The sequence below is a fragment of the Ambystoma mexicanum genome, chromosome 8 (genome assembly GCF_040938575.1).
Source record: "Ambystoma mexicanum isolate Mex_15411 chromosome 8, UKY_AmexF1_1, whole genome shotgun sequence".
NCBI lineage: Eukaryota > Metazoa > Chordata > Amphibia > Caudata > Ambystomatidae > Ambystoma > Ambystoma mexicanum.
Window position 1 is genome coordinate 731346547 of NC_090929.1, and position 9896 is coordinate 731356442.

Below are 9896 nucleotides of genomic sequence, written 5' to 3' on the forward strand. Positions count from 1 at the left end.
TTGGTATGTTTCCAAAATAATTTTATCCCGTTTTATAGCGGAAATGTTGGACAACATTATGAGGGCTGGAGCTACCTATTTACATATAATTAGCATACAGGTAGTGTGTTCATGGGTAATAAATCGACTTTCACATGTAATGCAGTACAGAGAATATTGAGTCCTTCAAGAGGCATGAAAGAAAGCCGTTATTGTGTTGATTGTTCTCTCCACCTCCCTGCAACAGAAACAGGATGGATGGATTAAAGTTATCCTACCAGACATAGGAGTCCTGAATGGGCCCACCAGTCTTATATATCTCGCCTGATCGAGCCTGATCGAGCGATGAGCGTGGTATCATGTTGCAAGTGGCTGCATGGCTTAGCTTACTAAATGCAAATGCATAAGAGTAATATTCTTAGCATTTCTAGAGCCTACGGCCACACCACACTGAATGCGCCCGATCTCGTCTGATCTCGGAAGCTAAGCAGTGTTGGGCCTAGTTAGTACCTGGATGGGAGACCGCCTGGGAGTACCAGGTGCTGTAGGCTTTTTTGTGCTCCAAGTTCAGGAAGTGAGCCATTTCTCAATTGCCTTTCAAAACTGCAAGGTCTAGCCGACTAGATGCTTAAAAGTACAAAACTCACTAGGCCCAGAGCCTACGGCCACACCACACTGAATGCGCCCGATCTCGTCTGATCTCGGAAGCTAAGCAGTGTCAGGCCTAGTTAGTACCTGGATGGGAGACCGCCTGGGAATACCAGGTGCTGTAGGCTTTTTTGTGCTCCAAGTTCAGGAAGTGAGCCATTTCTCAATTGCCTTTCAAAACTGCAAGGTCTAGCCGACTAGATGCTTAAAAGTACAAAACTCACTAGGACCAGAGCCTACGGCCACACCACACTGAATGTGCCCGATCTCGTCTGATCTCAGAAGCTAAGCAGTGTCGGGCCTAGTTAGTACCTGGATGGGAGACCGCCTGGGAATACCAGGTGCTGTAGGCTTTTTTGTGCTCCAAGTTCAGGAAGTGAGCCATTTCTCAATTGCCTTTCAGAACTGCAAGGTCTAGCCGACTAGATGCTTAAAAGTACAAAACTCACTAGGCCCAGAGCCTACGGCCACACCACACTGAATGCGTCTGATCTCGGAAGCTAAGCAGTGTCGGGCCTAGTTAGTACCTGGATGGGAGACCGCCTGGGAATACCAGGTGCTGTAGGCTATTTTGTGCTCCATGATTAGTAATTGCACAACTTCTCAATTACTTTTCAAATTTGGTATGTTTCCAAAATAATTTTATCCCGTTTTATAGCGGAAATGTTGGACAACATTATGAGGGCTGGAGCTACCTATTTACATATAATTAGCATACAGGTAGTGTGTTCATGGGTAATAAATCGACTTTCACATGTAATGCAGTACAGAGAATATTGAGTCCTTCAAGAGGCATGAAAGAAAGCCGTTATTGTGTTGATTGTTCTCTCCACCTCCCTGCAACAGAAACAGGATGGATGGATTAAAGTTATCCTACCAGACATAGGAGTCCTGAATGGGCCCACCAGTCTTATATATCTCGCCTGATCGAGCCTGATCGAGCGATGAGCGTGGTATCATGTTGCAAGTGGCTGCATGGCTTAGCTTACTAAATGCAAATGCATAAGAGTAATATTCTTAGCATTTCTAGAGCCTACGGCCACACCACACTGAATGCGCCCGATCTCGTCTGATATCGGAAGCTAAGCAGTGTCGGGCCTAGTTAGTACCTGGATGGGAGACTGCCTGGGAATACCAGGTGCTGTAGGCTTTTTTGTGCTCCAAGTTCAGGAAGTGAGCCATTTCTCAATTGCCTTTCAAAACTGCAAGGTCTAGCCGACTAGATGCTTAAAAGTACAAAACTCACTAGGCCCAGAGCCTACGGCCACACCACACTGAATGCGCCCGATCTCGTCTGATCTCGGAAGCTAAGCAGTGTCGGGCCTAGTTAGTACCTGGATGGGAGACCGCCTGGGAATACCAGGTGCTGTAGGCTATTTTGTGCTCCATGATTAGTAATTGCGCAACTTCTCAATTACTTTTCAAATTTGGTATGTTTCCAAAATAATTTTATCCCGTTTTATAGCGGAAATGTTGGACAACATTATGAGGGCTGGAGCTACCTATTTACATATAATTAGCATACAGGTAGTGTGTTCATGGGTAATAAATCGACTTTCACATGTAATACAGTACAGAGAATATTGAGTCCTTCAAGAGGCATGAAAGAAAGCCGTTATTGTGTTGATTGTTCTCTCCACCTCCCTGCAACAGAAACAGGATGGATGGATTAAAGTTATCCTACCAGACATAGGAGTCCTGAATGGGCCCACCAGTCTTATATATCTCGCCTGATCGAGCGCTGATCGAGCGATGAGCGTGGTATCATGTTGCAAGTGGCTGCATGGCTTAGCTTACTAAATGCAAATGCATAAGAGTAATATTCTTAGCATTTCTAGAGCCTACGGCCACACCACACTGAATGCGCCCGATCTCGTCTGATCTCGGAAGCTAAGCAGTGTCGGGCCTAGTTAGTACCTGGATGGGAGACCGCCTGGGAATACCAGGTGCTGTAGGCTTTTTTGTGCTCCAAGTTCAGGAAGTGAGCCATTTCTCAATTGCCTTTCAAAACTGCAAGGTCTAGCCGACTAGATGCTTAAAAGTACAAAACTCACTAGGCCCAGAGCCTACGGCCACACCACACTGAATGCGCCCGATCTCGTCTGATCTCGGAAGCTAAGCAGTGTCGGGCCTAGTTAGTACCTGGATGGGAGACCGCCTGGGAATACCAGGTGCTGTAGGCTTTTTTGTGCTCCAAGTTCAGGAAGTGAGCCATTTCTCAATTGCCTTTCAAAACTGCAAGGTCTAGCCGACTAGATGCTTAAAAGTACAAAACTCACTAGGACCAGAGCCTACGGCCACACCACACTGAATGCGCCCGATCTCGTCTGATCTCGGAAGCTAAGCAGTGTCGGGCCTAGTTAGTACCTGGATGGGAGACCGCCTGGGAATACCAGGTGCTGTAGGCTTTTTTGTGCTCCAAGTTCAGGAAGTGAGCCATTTCTCAATTGCCTTTCAAAACTGCAAGGTCTAGCCGACTAGATGCTTAAAAGTACAAAACTCACTAGGCCCAGAGCCTACGGCCACACCACACTGAATGCGCCCGATCTCGTCTGATCTCGGAAGCTAAGCAGTGTCGGGCCTAGTTAGTACCTGGATGGGAGACCGCCTGGGAATACCAGGTGCTGTAGGCTTTTTTGTGCTCCAAGTTCAGGAAGTGAGCCATTTCTCAATTGCCTTTCAAAACTGCAAGGTCTAGCCGACTAGATGCTTAAAAGTACAAAACTCACTAGAACCAGAGCCTACGGCCACACCACACTGAATGCGCCCGATCTCGTCTGATCTCGGAAGCTAAGCAGTGTCGGGCCTAGTTAGTACCTGGATGGGAGACCGCCTGGGAATACCAGGTGCTGTAGGCTTTTTTGTGCTCCAAGTTCAGGAAGTGAGCCATTTCTCAATTGCCTTTCAAAACTGCAAGGTCTAGCCGACTAGATGCTTAAAAGTACAAAACTCACTAGGCCCAGAGCCTACGGCCACACCACACTGAATGCGCCCGATCTCGTCTGATCTCGGAAGCTAAGCAGTGTCGGGCCTAGTTAGTACCTGGATGGGAGACCGCCTGGGAATACCAGGTGCTGTAGGCTATTTTGTGCTCCATGATTAGTAATTGCACAACTTCTCAATTACTTTTCAAATTTGGTATGTTTCCAAAATAATTTTATCCCGTTTTATAGCGGAAATGTTGGACAACATTATGAGGGCTGGAGCTACCTATTTACATATAATTAGCATACAGGTAGTGTGTTCATGGGTAATAAATCGACTTTCACATGTAATGCAGTACAGAGAATATTGAGTCCTTCAAGAGGCATGAAAGAAAGCCGTTATTGTGTTGATTGTTCTCTCCACCTCCCTGCAACAGAAACAGGATGGATGGATTAAAGTTATCCTACCAGACATAGAGTCCTGAATGGGCCCACCAGTCTTATATATCTCGCCTGATCAAGCGCTGATCGAGCGATGAGCGTGGTATCATGTTGCAAGTGGCTGCATGGCTTAGCTTACTAAATGCAAATGCATAAGAGTAATATTCTTAGCATTTCTAGAGCCTACGGCCACACCACACTGAATGCGCCCGATCTCGTCTGATCTCGGAAGCTAAGCAGTGTCGGGCCTAGTTAGTACCTGGATGGGAGACCGCCTGGGAATACCAGGTGCTGTAGGCTTTTTTGTGCTCCAAGTTCAGGAAGTGAGCCATTTCTCAATTGCCTTTCAAAACTGCAAGGTCTAGCCGACTAGATGCTTAAAAGTACAAAACTCACTAGGCCCAGAGCCTACGGCCACACCACACTGAATGCGCCCGATCTCGTCTGATCTCGGAAGCTAAGCAGTGTCGGGCCTAGTTAGTACCTGGATGGGAGACCGCCTGGGAATACCAGGTGCTGTAGGCTTTTTTGTGCTCCAAGTTCAGGAAGTGAGCCATTTCTCAATTGCCTTTCAAAACTGCAAGGTCTAGCCGACTAGATGCTTAAAAGTACAAAACTCACTAGGACCAGAGCCTACGGCCACACCACACTGAATGTGCCCGATCTCGTCTGATCTCAGAAGCTAAGCAGTGTCGGGCCTAGTTAGTACCTGGATGGGAGACCGCCTGGGAATACCAGGTGCTGTAGGCTTTTTTGTGCTCCAAGTTCAGGAAGTGAGCCATTTCTCAATTGCCTTTCAGAACTGCAAGGTCTAGCCGACTAGATGCTTAAAAGTACAAAACTCACTAGGCCCAGAGCCTACGGCCACACCACACTGAATGCGCCCGATCTCGTCTGATCTCGGAAGCTAAGCAGTGTCGGGCCTAGTTAGTACCTGGATGGGAGACCGCCTGGGAATACCAGGTGCTGTAGGCTATTTTGTGCTCCATGATTAGTAATTGCACAACTTCTCAATTACTTTTCAAATTTGGTATGTTTCCAAAATAATTTTATCCCGTTTTATAGCGGAAATGTTGGACAACATTATGAGGGCTGGAGCTACCTATTTACATATAATTAGCATACAGGTAGTGTGTTCATGGGTAATAAATCGACTTTCACATGTAATGCAGTACAGAGAATATTGAGTCCTTCAAGAGGCATGAAAGAAAGCCGTTATTGTGTTGATTGTTCTCTCCACCTCCCTGCAACAGAAACAGGATGGATGGATTAAAGTTATCCTACCAGACATAGGAGTCCTGAATGGGCCCACCAGTCTTATATATCTCGCCTGATCGAGCCTGATCGAGCGATGAGCGTGGTATCATGTTGCAAGTGGCTGCATGGCTTAGCTTACTAAATGCAAATGCATAAGAGTAATATTCTTAGCATTTCTAGAGCCTACGGCCACACCACACTGAATGCGCCCGATCTCGTCTGATATCGGAAGCTAAGCAGTGTCGGGCCTAGTTAGTACCTGGATGGGAGACTGCCTGGGAATACCAGGTGCTGTAGGCTTTTTTGTGCTCCAAGTTCAGGAAGTGAGCCATTTCTCAATTGCCTTTCAAAACTGCAAGGTCTAGCCGACTAGATGCTTAAAAGTACAAAACTCACTAGGCCCAGAGCCTACGGCCACACCACACTGAATGCGCCCGATCTCGTCTGATCTCGGAAGCTAAGCAGTGTCGGGCCTAGTTAGTACCTGGATGGGAGACCGCCTGGGAATACCAGGTGCCGTAGGCTATTTTGTGCTCCATGATTAGTAATTGCGCAACTTCTCAATTACTTTTCAAATTTGGTATGTTTCCAAAATAATTTTATCCCGTTTTATAGCGGAAATGTTGGACAACATTATGAGGGCTGGAGCTACCTATTTACATATAATTAGCATACAGGTAGTGTGTTCATGGGTAATAAATCGACTTTCACATGTAATACAGTACAGAGAATATTGAGTCCTTCAAGAGGCATGAAAGAAATCCGTTATTGTGTTGATTGTTCTCTCCACCTCCCTGCAACAGAAACAGGATGGATGGATTAAAGTTATCCTACCAGACATAGGAGTCCTGAATGGGCCCACCAGTCTTATATATCTCGCCTGATCGAGCGCTGATCGAGCGATGAGCGTGGTATCATGTTGCAAGTGGCTGCATGGCTTAGCTTACTAAATGCAAATGCATAAGAGTAATATTCTTAGCATTTCTAGAGCCTACGGCCACACCACACTGAATGCGCCCGATCTCGTCTGATCTCGGAAGCTAAGCAGTGTCGGGCCTAGTTAGTACCTGGATGGGAGACCGCCTGGGAATACCAGGTGCTGTAGGCTTTTTTGTGCTCCAAGTTCAGGAAGTGAGCCATTTCTCAATTGCCTTTCAAAACTGCAAGGTCTAGCCGACTAGATGCTTAAAAGTACAAAACTCACTAGGCCCAGAGCCTACGGCCACACCACACTGAATGCGCCCGATCTCGTCTGATCTCGGAAGCTAAGCAGTGTCGGGCCTAGTTAGTACCTGGATGGGAGACCGCCTGGGAATACCAGGTGCTGTAGGCTTTTTTGTGCTCCAAGTTCAGGAAGTGAGCCATTTCTCAATTGCCTTTCAAAACTGCAAGGTCTAGCCGACTAGATGCTTAAAAGTACAAAACTCACTAGGACCAGAGCCTACGGCCACACCACACTGAATGCGCCCGATCTCGTCTGATCTCGGAAGCTAAGCAGTGTCGGGCCTAGTTAGTACCTGGATGGGAGACCGCCTGGGAATACCAGGTGCTGTAGGCTTTTTTGTGCTCCAAGTTCAGGAAGTGAGCCATTTCTCAATTGCCTTTCAAAACTGCAAGGTCTAGCCGACTAGATGCTTAAAAGTACAAAACTCACTAGGCCTACGGCCACACCACACTGAATGCGCCCGATCTCGTCTGATCTCGGAAGCTAAGCAGTGTCGGGCCTAGTTAGTACCTGGATGGGAGACCGCCTGGGAATACCAGGTGCTGTAGGCTTTTTTGTGCTCCAAGTTCAGGAAGTGAGCCATTTCTCAATTGCCTTTCAAAACTGCAAGGTCTAGCCGACTAGATGCTTAAAAGTACAAAACTCACTAGGACCAGAGCCTACGGCCACAACACACTGAATGTGCCCGATCTCGTCTGATCTCAGAAGCTAAGCAGTGTCGGGCCTAGTTAGTACCTGGATGGGAGACCGCCTGGGAATACCAGGTGCTGTAGGCTTTTTTGTGCTCCAAGTTCAGGAAGTGAGCCATTTCTCAATTGCCTTTCAAAACTGCAAGGTCTAGCCGACTAGATGCTTAAAAGTACAAAACTCACTAGGCCCAGAGCCTACGGCCACACCACACTGAATGCGCCCGATCTCGTCTGATCTCGGAAGCTAAGCAGTGTCGGGCCTAGTTAGTACCTGGATGGGAGACCGCCTGGGAATACCAGGTGCTGTAGGCTATTTTGTGCTCCATGATTAGTAATTGCACAACTTCTCAATTACTTTTCAAATTTGGTATGTTTCCAAAATAATTTTATCCCGTTTTATAGCGGAAATGTTGGACAACATTATGAGGGCTGGAGCTACCTATTTACATATAATTAGCATACAGGTAGTGTGTTCATGGGTAATAAATCGACTTTCACATGTAATGCAGTACAGAGAATATTGAGTCCTTCAAGAGGCATGAAAGAAAGCCGTTATTGTGTTGATTGTTCTCTCCACCTCCCTGCAACAGAAACAGGATGGATGGATTAAAGTTATCCTACCAGACATAGGAGTCCTGAATGGGCCCACCAGTCTTATATATCTCGCCTGATCGAGCGCTGATCGAGCGATGAGCGTGGTATCATGTTGCAAGTGGCTGCATGGCTTAGCTTACTAAATGCAAATGCATAAGAGTAATATTCTTAGCATTTCTAGAGCCTACGGCCACACCACACTGAATGCGCCCGATCTCGTCTGATCTCGGAAGCTAAGCAGTGTCGGGCCTAGTTAGTACCTGGATGGGAGACTGCCTGGGAATACCAGGTGCTGTAGGCTTTTTTGTGCTCCAAGTTCAGGAAGTGAGCCATTTCTCAATTGCCTTTCAAAACTGCAAGGTCTAGCCGACTAGATGCTTAAAAGTACAAAACTCACTAGGCCCAGAGCCTACGGCCACACCACACTGAATGCGCCCGATCTCGTCTGATCTCGGAAGCTAAGCAGTGTCGGGCCTAGTTAGTACCTGGATGGGAGACCGCCTGGGAATACCAGGTGCTGTAGGCTATTTTGTGCTCCATGATTAGTAATTGCGCAACTTCTCAATTACTTTTCAAATTTGGTATGTTTCCAAAATAATTTTATCCCGTTTTATAGCGGAAATGTTGGACAACATTATGAGGGCTGGAGCTACCTATTTACATATAATTAGCATACAGGTAGTGTGTTCATGGGTAATAAATCGACTTTCACATGTAATACAGTACAGAGAATATTGAGTCCTTCAAGAGGCATGAAAGAAAGCCGTTATTGTGTTGATTGTTCTCTCCACCTCCCTGCAACAGAAACAGGATGGATGGATTAAAGTTATCCTACCAGACATAGGAGTCCTGAATGGGCCCACCAGTCTTATATATCTCGCCTGATCGAGCGGTGATCGAGCGATGAGCGTGGTATCATGTTGCAAGTGGCTGCATGGCTTAGCTTACTAAATGCAAATGCATAAGAGTAATATTCTTAGCATTACTCGAGCCTACGGCCACACCACACTGAATGCGCCCGATCTCGTCTGATCTCGGAAGCTAAGCAGTGTCGGGCCTAGTTAGTACCTGGATGGGAGACCGCCTGGGAATACCAGGTGCTATAGGCTTTTTTGTGCTCCAAGTTCAGGAAGTGAGCCATTTCTCAATTGCCTTTCAAAACTGCAAGGTCTAGCCGACTAGATGCTTAAAAGTACAAAACTCAGTAGGCCCAGAGCCTACGGCCACACCACACTGAATGCGCCCGATCTCCTCTGATCTCGGAAGCTAAGCAGTGTCGGGCCTAGTTAGTACCTGGATGGGAGACCGCCTGGGAATACCAGGGGCTGTAGGCTTTTTTGTGCTCCAAGTTCAGGAAGTGAGCCATTTCTCAATTGCCTTTCAAAACTGCAAGGTCTAGCCGACTAGATGCTTAAAAGTACAAAACTCACTAGGACCAGAGCCTACGGCCACACCACACTGAATGCGCCCGATCTCGTCTGATCTCGGAAGCTAAGCAGTGTCGGGCCTAGTTAGTACCTGGATGGGAGACCGCCTGGGAATACCAGGTGCTGTAGGCTTTTTTGTGCTCCAAGTTCAGGAAGTGAGCCATTTCTCAATTGCCTTTCAAAACTGCAAGGTCTAGCCGACTAGATGCTTAAAAGTACAAAACTCACTAGGCCCTGAGCCTACGGCCACACCACACTGAATGCGCCCGATCTCGTCTGATCTCGGAAGCTAAGCAGTGTCGGGCCTAGTTAGTACCTGGATGGGAGACCGCCTGGGAATACCAGGTGCTGTAGGCTATTTTGTGCTCCATGATTAGTAATTGCACAACTTCTCAATTACTTTTCAAATTTGGTATGTTTCCAAAATAATTTTATCCCGTTTTATAGCGGAAATGTTGGACAACATTATGAGGGCTGGAGCTACCTATTTACATATAATTAGCATACAGGTAGTGTGTTCATGGGTAATAAATCGACTTTCACATGTAATGCAGTACAGAGAATATTGAGTCCTTCAAGAGGCATGAAAGAAAGCCGTTATTGTGTTGATTGTTCTCTCCACCTCCCTGCAACAGAAACAGGATGGATGGATTAAAGTTATCCTACCAGACATAGGAGTCCTGAATGGGCCCACCAGTCTTATATATCTCGC

At 46.8% G+C, this 9896-nt stretch overlaps 29 non-coding genes and 1 pseudogene across 29 annotated transcripts; all 30 read left to right on the top strand.

Moving 5' to 3' along the window:
• Positions 1-411: 411 nt before the first annotated feature.
• Positions 412-530, top strand: LOC138477672 (5S ribosomal RNA). The gene has a single exon (XR_011271609.1). It is a non-coding gene; the product is annotated as a 5S ribosomal RNA (ribosomal RNA).
• A 106-nt stretch (positions 531-636) lies between these two features.
• On the top strand, positions 637-755 carry LOC138478904 (5S ribosomal RNA). The gene has a single exon (XR_011272727.1). It is a non-coding gene; the product is annotated as a 5S ribosomal RNA (ribosomal RNA).
• Positions 756-861: 106 nt separating this feature from the next.
• LOC138479822 (5S ribosomal RNA) lies at positions 862-980 on the top strand. The gene has a single exon (XR_011273561.1). It is a non-coding gene; the product is annotated as a 5S ribosomal RNA (ribosomal RNA).
• A 106-nt stretch (positions 981-1086) lies between these two features.
• Positions 1087-1195, top strand: LOC138474529 (5S ribosomal RNA; annotated as a pseudogene).
• A 463-nt stretch (positions 1196-1658) lies between these two features.
• Positions 1659-1777, top strand: LOC138479943 (5S ribosomal RNA). Its single transcript, XR_011273671.1, has one exon. It is a non-coding gene; the product is annotated as a 5S ribosomal RNA (ribosomal RNA).
• Positions 1778-1883: 106 nt separating this feature from the next.
• LOC138475945 (5S ribosomal RNA) lies at positions 1884-2002 on the top strand. Its single transcript, XR_011270042.1, has one exon. It is a non-coding gene; the product is annotated as a 5S ribosomal RNA (ribosomal RNA).
• Positions 2003-2466: 464 nt separating this feature from the next.
• On the top strand, positions 2467-2585 carry LOC138475946 (5S ribosomal RNA). The gene has a single exon (XR_011270043.1). It is a non-coding gene; the product is annotated as a 5S ribosomal RNA (ribosomal RNA).
• A 106-nt stretch (positions 2586-2691) lies between these two features.
• LOC138475947 (5S ribosomal RNA) lies at positions 2692-2810 on the top strand. Its single transcript, XR_011270044.1, has one exon. It is a non-coding gene; the product is annotated as a 5S ribosomal RNA (ribosomal RNA).
• Positions 2811-2916: 106 nt separating this feature from the next.
• LOC138475948 (5S ribosomal RNA) lies at positions 2917-3035 on the top strand. The gene has a single exon (XR_011270045.1). It is a non-coding gene; the product is annotated as a 5S ribosomal RNA (ribosomal RNA).
• A 106-nt stretch (positions 3036-3141) lies between these two features.
• LOC138475951 (5S ribosomal RNA) lies at positions 3142-3260 on the top strand. The gene has a single exon (XR_011270047.1). It is a non-coding gene; the product is annotated as a 5S ribosomal RNA (ribosomal RNA).
• A 106-nt stretch (positions 3261-3366) lies between these two features.
• Positions 3367-3485, top strand: LOC138475952 (5S ribosomal RNA). The gene has a single exon (XR_011270048.1). It is a non-coding gene; the product is annotated as a 5S ribosomal RNA (ribosomal RNA).
• Positions 3486-3591: 106 nt separating this feature from the next.
• LOC138475953 (5S ribosomal RNA) lies at positions 3592-3710 on the top strand. The gene has a single exon (XR_011270049.1). It is a non-coding gene; the product is annotated as a 5S ribosomal RNA (ribosomal RNA).
• A 463-nt stretch (positions 3711-4173) lies between these two features.
• Positions 4174-4292, top strand: LOC138475954 (5S ribosomal RNA). The gene has a single exon (XR_011270050.1). It is a non-coding gene; the product is annotated as a 5S ribosomal RNA (ribosomal RNA).
• Positions 4293-4398: 106 nt separating this feature from the next.
• LOC138475955 (5S ribosomal RNA) lies at positions 4399-4517 on the top strand. The gene has a single exon (XR_011270051.1). It is a non-coding gene; the product is annotated as a 5S ribosomal RNA (ribosomal RNA).
• Positions 4518-4623: 106 nt separating this feature from the next.
• Positions 4624-4742, top strand: LOC138479823 (5S ribosomal RNA). The gene has a single exon (XR_011273562.1). It is a non-coding gene; the product is annotated as a 5S ribosomal RNA (ribosomal RNA).
• Positions 4743-4848: 106 nt separating this feature from the next.
• Positions 4849-4967, top strand: LOC138475956 (5S ribosomal RNA). Its single transcript, XR_011270052.1, has one exon. It is a non-coding gene; the product is annotated as a 5S ribosomal RNA (ribosomal RNA).
• A 463-nt stretch (positions 4968-5430) lies between these two features.
• LOC138479944 (5S ribosomal RNA) lies at positions 5431-5549 on the top strand. Its single transcript, XR_011273672.1, has one exon. It is a non-coding gene; the product is annotated as a 5S ribosomal RNA (ribosomal RNA).
• Positions 5550-5655: 106 nt separating this feature from the next.
• On the top strand, positions 5656-5774 carry LOC138476221 (5S ribosomal RNA). Its single transcript, XR_011270292.1, has one exon. It is a non-coding gene; the product is annotated as a 5S ribosomal RNA (ribosomal RNA).
• Positions 5775-6238: 464 nt separating this feature from the next.
• On the top strand, positions 6239-6357 carry LOC138475957 (5S ribosomal RNA). The gene has a single exon (XR_011270053.1). It is a non-coding gene; the product is annotated as a 5S ribosomal RNA (ribosomal RNA).
• A 106-nt stretch (positions 6358-6463) lies between these two features.
• Positions 6464-6582, top strand: LOC138475958 (5S ribosomal RNA). The gene has a single exon (XR_011270054.1). It is a non-coding gene; the product is annotated as a 5S ribosomal RNA (ribosomal RNA).
• Positions 6583-6688: 106 nt separating this feature from the next.
• LOC138475959 (5S ribosomal RNA) lies at positions 6689-6807 on the top strand. The gene has a single exon (XR_011270055.1). It is a non-coding gene; the product is annotated as a 5S ribosomal RNA (ribosomal RNA).
• Positions 6808-6906: 99 nt separating this feature from the next.
• Positions 6907-7025, top strand: LOC138475961 (5S ribosomal RNA). The gene has a single exon (XR_011270056.1). It is a non-coding gene; the product is annotated as a 5S ribosomal RNA (ribosomal RNA).
• A 106-nt stretch (positions 7026-7131) lies between these two features.
• LOC138473860 (5S ribosomal RNA) lies at positions 7132-7250 on the top strand. The gene has a single exon (XR_011268968.1). It is a non-coding gene; the product is annotated as a 5S ribosomal RNA (ribosomal RNA).
• Positions 7251-7356: 106 nt separating this feature from the next.
• On the top strand, positions 7357-7475 carry LOC138475963 (5S ribosomal RNA). Its single transcript, XR_011270058.1, has one exon. It is a non-coding gene; the product is annotated as a 5S ribosomal RNA (ribosomal RNA).
• A 464-nt stretch (positions 7476-7939) lies between these two features.
• LOC138478389 (5S ribosomal RNA) lies at positions 7940-8058 on the top strand. The gene has a single exon (XR_011272261.1). It is a non-coding gene; the product is annotated as a 5S ribosomal RNA (ribosomal RNA).
• Positions 8059-8164: 106 nt separating this feature from the next.
• On the top strand, positions 8165-8283 carry LOC138475964 (5S ribosomal RNA). The gene has a single exon (XR_011270059.1). It is a non-coding gene; the product is annotated as a 5S ribosomal RNA (ribosomal RNA).
• Positions 8284-8747: 464 nt separating this feature from the next.
• LOC138478784 (5S ribosomal RNA) lies at positions 8748-8866 on the top strand. The gene has a single exon (XR_011272619.1). It is a non-coding gene; the product is annotated as a 5S ribosomal RNA (ribosomal RNA).
• Positions 8867-8972: 106 nt separating this feature from the next.
• Positions 8973-9091, top strand: LOC138479381 (5S ribosomal RNA). The gene has a single exon (XR_011273161.1). It is a non-coding gene; the product is annotated as a 5S ribosomal RNA (ribosomal RNA).
• A 106-nt stretch (positions 9092-9197) lies between these two features.
• Positions 9198-9316, top strand: LOC138475965 (5S ribosomal RNA). The gene has a single exon (XR_011270060.1). It is a non-coding gene; the product is annotated as a 5S ribosomal RNA (ribosomal RNA).
• Positions 9317-9422: 106 nt separating this feature from the next.
• On the top strand, positions 9423-9541 carry LOC138475966 (5S ribosomal RNA). The gene has a single exon (XR_011270061.1). It is a non-coding gene; the product is annotated as a 5S ribosomal RNA (ribosomal RNA).
• The last annotated feature ends 355 nt before the right edge of the window (positions 9542-9896 follow it).